General features: G+C 35.8%; 1 pseudogene; it reads left to right on the forward strand.

The window, feature by feature from the left end:
• The first annotated feature begins 1746 nt into the window (after positions 1 to 1746).
• LOC132021023 (U6 spliceosomal RNA) lies at positions 1747 to 1845 on the forward strand (annotated as a pseudogene).
• The last annotated feature ends 8546 nt before the right edge of the window (positions 1846 to 10391 follow it).

Here is a 10391-nt window from a genome sequence, read left to right on the forward strand (position 1 = left end):
CCCTGCATGATTAGGATTGGCCCTACCTTTTTTCTTCTGCCTTTTTGTGCTATGCTTTTCTCCACTTATTCCTTCTTAAAAACTGTGCATGGAAAGTGGACTAATATATCTGGCAGCAGGAAAATCAGAGACCTTATATCAATAAAAATGAGGATATCTCTTTTTAATTAATGTGATTTATTAGATTTGAAGCTAGATCTACAACTCCTACCAGAATTTCAATATAGTTCTCTCATTACTGGTTTAATTTATTGAATCCCATGACTATATTCTCCTGGTTAATTTTGATATACTCCATCTTAAAACCCACTGTTGAAGCTGTTGTTATTTGTAAGAACTTTTGCAGTATTCAGCTTCTTTATGTCCTGGGCAGAGATGGTCAGGCACAGTGGAGAAATGTGGCATTATAAAATAGTCACAGTAAACAATCAAGATCTTCTTTGTAAACCACAAATAATGCAGTAGAAAAGGAAGAAAAAAGAACTTTGTTGGAAATCTTATTCCTCCCAAATAATATCGACAGGAAAAAAGTTTCTTTTGAAATAACTATAATAGTTCTTAATTTCATTATATGGATAATGATAAGAGTCCTATCCCTGCTATTAGAAAATAGATTTTTCTCCAAAATGACAAAGACAAATTAAATTATATCTTAATTTTAATCCCAGTCTAGTTTTAACATTTTATTTAATACTTCCATATAGGGAGATCTATTATTGATAATTGCATATTTAGTGCTAACTCAAAATGACTTTGTGTCCATTTGACTCCATTTTTAATGGCACTATTATATAACACCTATACAAATGTTATCAGGATCAGCATTTGGTTAATTTCCCTACTTGTTGTTATAGCCAAACCCTTTATTAGTTCTGTCATAAACTTTATCACTCTCTGTATATGCCAGTGCTTATTTTCATTGAATTAAAATATCTCCCAGTTAAGAATTAAACTCTTTAATACAGTAATTATGTCATATTTTTATTCTCACGGTTACTAACCCAGTATAGAAACTCAGCAAAGATTCAACAAATGCTTAGTTTAGAGAGCTGAAAATGTGAGAGCAGTTCCTCTACATTAGATAACAAGAGGAAGATTGTTTTGTAGTTAAGCTGCAGGACAAGATTTGCATCTCTTGAGAAATCTTCCAGTTTTCACAATAACAAAGAAATCCTAGTATCGCAATGACTCATGAGGTATATAGTCTAATTTATCTAATTTGCAGCAAAACTAAGAAGTGGTGGGCCAATCTCTGGTGAGAAGAAATTTACTACTTCCTAGGGAAGATAGGCCTTTTTCAAACAAGTTTTATATTAGGCTGAAATTCATCTCCTGTGACTTCTGTGAACAACAGAATTGTGCACTAAAGCCATCTTGGAAACAGCTTTGGTCTTCCCATTTGCCTTCTTTTCTCTGGATTGTTTAATACTTCCTCTTAACTCTCGGTTATGTTGGTTAGTATGTTTTTGGCTACAAGAAATGGCAAACTTTGATGACAATAACCTTCAAAAGTATGCAAAATTATTTCACATTACAGTAAGAGAATAGATTTTTGTGTTGGTTGATTTAGCTATTTAAGGATGGTATCAAAGACTCACGTTTTATTTTTCTCCCTTTTTGTTTTCTCCTGTCTTCCTTAATGGTGTCTTCAACATTAAGTTGGTAGGAAGATGGCCTCTTCTCACATATCAGACAAGTTAAGGATGAGAGATTATCTTTTCTTATGTATCTCTTTTAAAAACCAGATACACTTAGCAGCACCATAGTAAAATAGGAATAATGCAGAGATTAGTATGGGCCCTATGCAATGATGACATGAAAATTCATGAATCATTCCGTGTATTTTTTAGAAGAACAAGAAACATGTTTCCAAACCCCTCAGCAGATTTCATGTATCATTAAAAAAAAGGTTGGCCTTAAGAAATTTCTGGCAGGGGCGTCTGGGTGGCTCGGTGGCTTAAGCCGCTGCCTTTGGCTCAGGTCATGATCTCAGGGTCCTGGGATCGAGCCCCACATCAAACTCTTTGCTCAGCAGGGAGCCTGCTTCTCTCTCTCTCTCTCTCTCTGCCTGCCTCTCTGCCTACTTGTGATCTTTCTCTGCCAAATAAATAAATAAAATCTTCAAAAAAGAAAATTTCTGGCAAGTGTGATGAAGTTACCTTAATTGTCTTTAAAAAATGATCTGCTGTGAAATAGAGTCAATCACATATCTACCACACATGGTTTTTATATGCTCTTTTGTTTTATTTTTCCTTCAGGTTTAGATATTGAGTATAAATGACATAAAACATGGTATAAGATTGAGGTATGCAACATGTTGATTTGATACACTTAGATATTACAAAATGGTTACCATAGCAACTAGCTGAAGTCAAATAATTACCTCCGTCAATCAAATAATTATCATTTTTTGAATGGTAAGAATATTTAAGACCTATTCTATTCTTCTTTATCCAGTTAATAATAAACTATGGGATTTTAACCCCTAAAAGTTGAAGGTGATTAATAAGTCACTATTTTTTGTTACCACCAAGCTGTATCTAATAGGAAACTTTTCTGATAGCACTTTGATAAATATCAAGGAAACAAATGAAAACTTCATCTTTTCAATAAATAAAGGGGTTAAGTTAAAAAAGAGAGGGGGGAAGAATTTTTTATGAAAACAAATGTTGATTTATTTATATATAATCTATACATATCCTTAGTGTATGTCTTTGTATTTTGTATACTTTGTAAATTGTTTTAGATTTACATTAATTGTAGCACTTGAAAACTCCCACACACTCAAAAACAGCCATTTCATGTGTTGAAATATGTCATGAGTTTATCTAAAAGTATTGCTGGTTGTTCTCAAGCAAAAATTGCATTTTTGTTTGGTAACGAATTTTTGTTCTTTTCAAGCTAAGAATGAACTGAGGCTGTTTAATATTTCTTTTCCACCATGCTCATATTGGAGAGTAATTTAATGTATAAATGGTAAATATGTTGGATGGGACTCACCATATTCTATAGAATCAGATTACTAATCAATTTCTTCTTTAGAAAGATTAAAAAATAAACAGCTAAAAATTTCTGAGACATAGTGTTCTTTTTGGAAAATGTCAAGCCCCAGTTTATATTCAATAGGAGTCATTTCAGGAGATTTCTCTGATGCAGTCCTTCTAAAATTTTGTCAGGGTGACAATACCTTGTTTATCCCCTGATTAATGTATTACTTTTAAAGAACAGCTGAAGAGATCTGATGTGTCAGTTCATTTAAATGTTGCCATTTTGCTTTTGTTGGAGGAACACAGCAATCACCCTCACACCACAATGAATAAGATCTTGCCAGTTGCTGCTGTAAATGTCTGATCAATCTTCATGCCTTAGGCAGACAAAGGGGGGATGAGGAAGAAGAAAAGAGGAGGAGTTCCTTTATATCCATATTTCCCAGAGCTCTCCTGACAGACTGTGCAACTTCTGATTTATGTGATGTGGTAAGCGAGCTAGAGAATAGCTCACATCATTTGCAGCTTAACTTCTTTGAAAACTAGAACACAGACGCGTGAATTGTCAGCAAGTCATACAGATGGCCTCGACTTTCCGGTGGAGTAATCAATTGTCTAAGTGTGTGATGAAAAGCGTAAAATTTCTTGTTTTGGCATTACTTCCCTTCCTATGTGTGGTTGGATTTAGCATGTGTTACCCTGGCCTTGAAGAAGTTACTTCTTTGGGCTCTGGCTTTGGTCAATGTCACCACCATCTATCTGTTCTGTTGTTTATATGAAGGAACATGGGAGTCTTTCTTGGTTCTCTGTTACTCACGACATCTTCACTGTATTTCTCAAGCCTTTCCAGATCCTTACACTCTACCCTGTTGCCATAGCCTCTGCTTTGCTTTAGTTTTAATCAGCTTTAATGTACGTAACTTTCATAACCTTTTTGCAAGATGTTCTCCACTCCACTTTCCCCTCCATATCCTGTTCTTTACACTGTGGCAATGTGGCAATACGTTCAAAGATAAACTTTATTTCATTTGCTTATTTGTTTAACATCTCCCAAACTCCACACTCACGTCCCAGAATTTCTTGTAAGGATAAGTACAAATAGCATCCATGCAGTATCCCTCCAAATATGGCTTCAGGCTACTGTTCTGATCTCATGATCCTTACAGTTGCCTACATGGCCTGCTCCCCCTTTCTAAGCCTAGAAAAGACATTAGATGAGAGACTCAACATACAACTCTCCTCCTACATGTTACTTTCCCTTCTTTACATTTAGACTTCACTCTCATTCTCTCTTCCCATAGCATTTTATATATTTCTAGTAGGGATTTTTACTTCTTTGTAATTATTTTATGATATTGCATTTTTTCCTCTGTATAAGACAGATTGTGCTTTATTCCAGCATCTCATAGCTAATGACCACTAATTACTCTAATAAAGAAACCTGGTACCACAAAAATGAAAACAACAGGGGCGTCTGGGTGGCTCAGTCGGTTAAGTGTCTGCCTTTGGCTCAGGTCATGATCCCGGGATCCTGGGATCCAGCCACACACTAGTCTCCCTGCTCAGTGGGGAGTCTGCTTTTCCCTCTCTCTCTGCTCTTCTACGCCACTCATATGTGCACTCTCTCTCTCTCAAATCAATCAATCTTTTAAAAAATGAAAATAACAAAAGCTGCTTAATTTTTTTTTAATTCCCCAGAAGGGCATATATATATATAGTTCTAGGTCTTCCACTAAATTCTTCTGGTTTTTTTTTTTTTTTTTTTTTTTTTTTTTTTATGGGCACCCTTCCCTTGAGTGGTATCACTGGTTGAGAACTACTGAAAGATCCATATTTATAACTTAAGTCCTTAGCACAGTTCCCAGTAAAGAATAAGCACTCAAGAGACTTGTAAATGGCTTACTCAAAGTATACTTTCTAATTTAGTTGTTCCTTATAGTTCAGGCTTATTTATCATTATCATAGCTCCTTACCTTCTAAGCATGCTCCTTAGAACCTTCCTATAGAAATTCCTGATTATTTGAGGATTATGTAATGCAGAAACATCACCTTCCATTCCTCTTCATCACTGTCATCTAGTAACCTGCTGGCATTCTCCTATTAAATAGCATTTTAACACCAGACATCTTTTCCTTTAACCCAAATGCTATCTACATCCTACATTAATTCCATAATTATTTAGCTCCTTCCTGCTGAGCTTTGGCATTCCCGCCTTTCTATTTTCTTGAGTTATTTATCAGCTCCTTATTATTAATCTTTTCTTACATTTATTTCTCCAGAATATAAAAATACTCTTTGTTCTCACTTCTTCAAAACTACTCTTATGTCTCCAGCCTTGCACTAGCAGCAAGCCTCTTTCTGCTTCACAGTTAAGTCTCTCGAGTGAGTTGCATGCATTTTCATATATTCTTTTTCCTCTATTATTTCTCAGATGATTGCCATCTAGCCTCAATCTTTATGACTTCAACTGAATCACTTCAAAAATGATCTCTCGTTTGCTAAATTTTTGTTCTTTTGTTTTGTGTTCTTTTGTTTTGTGTTCTTTTGTTTCTTATTCTACCATATAACAGCATCACTCTTCACCTTTTTTTTTTGAATGCTCATTTTGGCTTCTTTTTCTCCATGCCAGTATCTATTTAGGCTCCTCCTCCTTTACCTATTCCTTAAACATTGGTGTTTTCCAGCATTCTTTCTATCTCTGGTCTCCTACTGTCATTCTCACACCATATGCATTTAGCCAGTGCCATAGTCATATTTGTGGTTTGTAATCTGTGATCAGTGAGACCTTAATGGTCCAAGTAATGCCTTTAAGGAACTTCATGAATTGCCTTTTGGAAAGTTCTTGAATCCTTAGAACTTTCATTCAAAATAAATCGTAGTATATACACACAATGAAATATTCATATTGAAAGAGGAATGAAGTACTGATACATGCCATAACTTGAAAGAACCTTGAAAACACGCTAAGTGAAAAAAGCCAGAGTCAAAAATTTATGTATTGTATGATTCCATTTATACGAACTATCCCAAGTAGGTAAATCTGCAAAGACGGAAAGCAGGAAAGTGTGTGGCTGGGGAGAGGGGAAATTGGTAATGACTACTTAATGGGAAAAGGATGTTTTCAGGTGATGATAAGGTTTTAAATTAGTGGTGATGGCACATCGCTTCTCAGCCTTTTGGCTAAGATCAAGTGTAGGGGTAATGGCACAACATAGTGAACATTTTATATACCACTGAATTGTAAATTGTAAAATGGCTAATTGTATGTTCTGTGAATTTTACTTTAAATGTAAAAAATTAATAGCTTATTTCCTTACCCCCACCAAAAGAAAGGCTCAAAGAGGGGGCACCTGGGTGGCCTAGTGGGTTGAGCATCTGTCTTTGGCTCAGGTCATGATCCCAGGGTTCTGGGATAGTCCTGCATCAGGCTCCTTCCTCAATGGGGAGCGAGTGGGGAACCTGCTTCTCCCTCTTTTCCTGCTTCTTTCCTCTTCTGTGCGCTCTCTCAAATAAATAAAAAAAAAATCTTATTAAAGATTTTTAAGGTCCAAAGATTTTATTGTATCAGATTTTTTCCAGTTTTATTGAGATATAACTGACATATAACATTGTATTAATTTAAGGACTATAACACAATGATATATGTATATATTGCAAAAGGATCACCACAGTAAGCTTAGTTAACATGTATCACCTCAGAGTTATTTTTTTTCCCTTGGAATGGAAACTTCTGAGATGTACTCTCTTAGCAGCTTTGAAATATACAATACAGTATTGTTAACTATAGTCACCATACTATACATTACCTCCCTGGAAATTATCTACCTTAAAACTGGAAGTTTGTACCTTTTGACTGCATTTACCCATATCACCCACCACCCAACCTTCACCTCCAGCAACTAGCAATCTCTTCTGTGTATCTATGAGATTGATTTCTTGTTGTTGTTGTTGTTTTTAGATTCCACATATAAGTGAGAGAATAAAGTATCTGTCTTCCTCTGTCAGACTTATTTCACTTAGCATAATGCCTTCAAGGTCCATCTATGTTGTTGCAAAAGGCAGGATTTTTTTCATTTTTATGGCTGAGTAATATTCTACTGTGTACATATACAACAAATAAGCCTATTAATTGAACTCACAATACTGAGATCAAGAGTCACACACTTAACTGATGGAGCCACCCTGGCATCTTTAATTTTAACTATCTTAAATTTGAATTTAAAAAGCCACATGTGGCTTGTGGCTGTCATGTTGAACCACATAGTCCTGACCCCTTACCACTTAAGCTGTGTTTCATGGACCAGCAATATCAGCATCACCTGAGAACTTACTAGAAATGCAAAATCTATTTCTTCACTGCATATAACTAACCTGAGTATATGGTTTTCCCCTATAAAACCTTTCCATAGATTTCCATAGTCAAACCCCAAAATATTTTCACTCTCAACCTAAAATTCTGGACAATCTACTTTGACTCTTACCCAACTTCATGTTTTCTCGTGTCACCTCCCAATTATTTCTATTGTATATCTTACACAGGTGACTTAACTTCTCACTGATTCAATTTCTTCACAAGTAATATGGAAATAGTAATACTTCATAGAATTATAAGGATTTAATAAATGTTTATAACATGTCACATAGAGCAGTTCTACAGACAAAGCAATCAGTAACTATTACCTAAATAGTGTTATTATTTAAGCTTTTACTTTCTCTGCACAAATGTTTGTTTTATGTTTTTGTTTTTGCAAAGCAGTCTGTGAATAACCTGCATCAGAATTATCTGGTGTGAATTTGTTTAAGAAAAAAAAAAAAAAGATTCCTAGCTAGCCCCATAAGAGACCTCTGGAATTACACTCTTTGAGGCTAGGTTTTAAACATCTTAATTTTTTGTAACTACCCTAGATTATCAGCTTTATGCAGAAGGTATCCATATATCTGGGGGAAATAAAGACTTTGCAAAGAAGTGTGGAGGCTCAAATAGTTCTCAGAGAATCAATTTCCAAATTCCCCACTTTCTTTTTTTTTTAATTTAATTTAATTTTATTTTTTCAATGTATCAAGATTCATTGTTTATGTACCATACCCAGTGGTCCATGCAATATGTGCCCTCCTTAATACCCACCACCAGGCTCACCCATCCCCCTACCTCTCTCCTCTCTAAAACCTTCAGTTTGTTTCTCAGTGTCCACAGTCTCTCATCTCCCCCTCCAATTTCCCCCAATTCACTTTCTTTTTATCTTTGGGGTACATACCCAGTAGTGCAATCTTTGGGTATCTTTGGGGCAAATACACAATAGTGCAATTTCAGGGTCATAGGATAGTTCTATTTTTAATTTTTTTGAGGAATCACCATACTGTTTTCCAAGGTGGCTATACCAACATTCATTTCCACCAATAGGGTAAGAGGGTTCCCCTTTCTCCAGATCCTTTCAAACATTTGTTGTTTCCTGCCTTGTTAATCTTTGCCATTCTAACTGGTGTAAGGTGGTATCTCAATGCCATTTTGATTCGAATTTCCCTGATGGCTAATGATGATGAACATTTTTTTCAGGTGTAGGCCGGCCATTTGTATGTCTTCTTTGGAGAAGTGTCTGTTCCTGCCTTCTGCACATTTTTTGACGTGATTATCTGTTTTGTGTGTGTTGAGTTTGAGGAGTTCTTTATAGATCTTGGATATCAGCCCTTTGTCTGTAATGTCATTTGCAAATATCTTCTCCCATTCTGTGGGTTGCCTCTTTGTTTTGTTGACTATTTCCTTTGCTGTACAAAAGCTTTTATCTTGATGAAGTCCCAAAGTTGATTTTTGCTTTTGTTTCCTTTGTCTTTGGAGATATGTTTTGAAAGAAGTTGCTGTGGATGATGTCGAAGAGGTTACTGCCTATGTTCTCCTCTAGGATTTTGATGGATTCCTCTCTCACGTTGAGGTCTTTCATCCATTTTGAGTTTATCTTTGTGTAAGAGAATGGTCAAGTTTCATTCTTCTATACATAGCTGTCCAATTTTCCCAGTGCCATTTATTGGAGAGACTGTCTTTTTTCCAATGAATATTTTTTCCAGCTTTGTCTAAGACTATTTGACCATAGATTTGAGGGTCCATATACGGGCTCTCTACTCTGTTCCATTGATTTTTGTGTTTGTTTTTGTGCCAGTACCATGCCTTCTTGGTGATCACAGCTTTGTAATAAAGCTTGAAATCAGGCAATGTGATGCCCCCAGCTTTGTTTTTCTTTTTCAACATTTCCTTAGCAATTTAGGGTCTTTCTGGTTCCGTACAAATTTTAGGATTGTTCTGGCACTTTGAAAAGTGTTGGTGGAATTTTGATCGGGATGGCATTTAAAAGGTAGATTTCTCTGGGAAGTATAGACATTTTAACAATGTTTATTCTTCCAATCTATGAGCATGGAATGCTTTTCTATCTTTGGTCTTCTTCAGTTTCTTTCATGAATGTTCTGTAGTTCCTCATGTACAGATCCTTTACCTGTGTGGTTAGGTTTATTCCCAGGTATCTTATGGTTCTTGGTGCTATAGTAAATGGAATCAATTCTCTAATTTCCCTTTCTATATTTTCATTGTTAGTGTATAAGAAAGCAACTGATTTCTGTACATTGATTTTGTATCCTGCCACATTACTGAGTTGCTGTATGAGTTCTAGTAATTTGGGGGTGGAGTCTTTGGGTTTTCCACATAGAGTATCATGTCATCTGGGGAAGAGAGAGAGTTTGACTTCTTCTTTGTAAATTTGAATACATTTTATTTCTTTTTGTTGTTTGATTGCTGGCACTAGGACTTCTAGTACTATGTTGAACAAGAGTGGTGAAGTCTGTCAGCTTTTCCCCATTGAGAATGATATTTGCTGTGGATTTTTCATAGATGGATTTTATGAAGTTGAGGAAAGTTCTCTCTATCCCTATAATTTGAAGAGTTTTAATCAGGAAAGGATGCTGTATTTTGTCAGATGCTTTTTCTGCATCAATTGAGAGGACCATATTGTTCTTCTTTCTTCTCTTATTGATTTGTTCTATCACATTGATTGACTTGCGAATGTTGAACCACCCTTGCATCCCAGGGATGAATTTCACCTGGTCATGGTAGATAATCTTTTAAATGTACTGTTGGAGCCTATTAGCTAGGATCTTGTTGAGAATCTTGGCATCCATATTCATGAGGAATATTGGTATGAAATTCTCCTTTTTGATGGGCTCTTTGCCTGGTTTGGGGATCAGGGTAATGCTGGCTTCAAGAAGGAGTCTGGAAGTTTTCCTTCTATTTCTTTTTTTTTTTTTTTAAAGATTTTATTTATTTATTCGACAGAGAGAGATTACAAGTAGGCAGAGAGGCAGGCAGAGAGAGAGAGGGGGAAGCAGGCTCCCTGCTGAGCACAGAGCCCGATGCGGGACTCG

This window comes from Mustela nigripes, chromosome 6 (genome assembly GCF_022355385.1).
Source record: "Mustela nigripes isolate SB6536 chromosome 6, MUSNIG.SB6536, whole genome shotgun sequence".
Lineage (NCBI taxonomy): Eukaryota > Metazoa > Chordata > Mammalia > Carnivora > Mustelidae > Mustela > Mustela nigripes.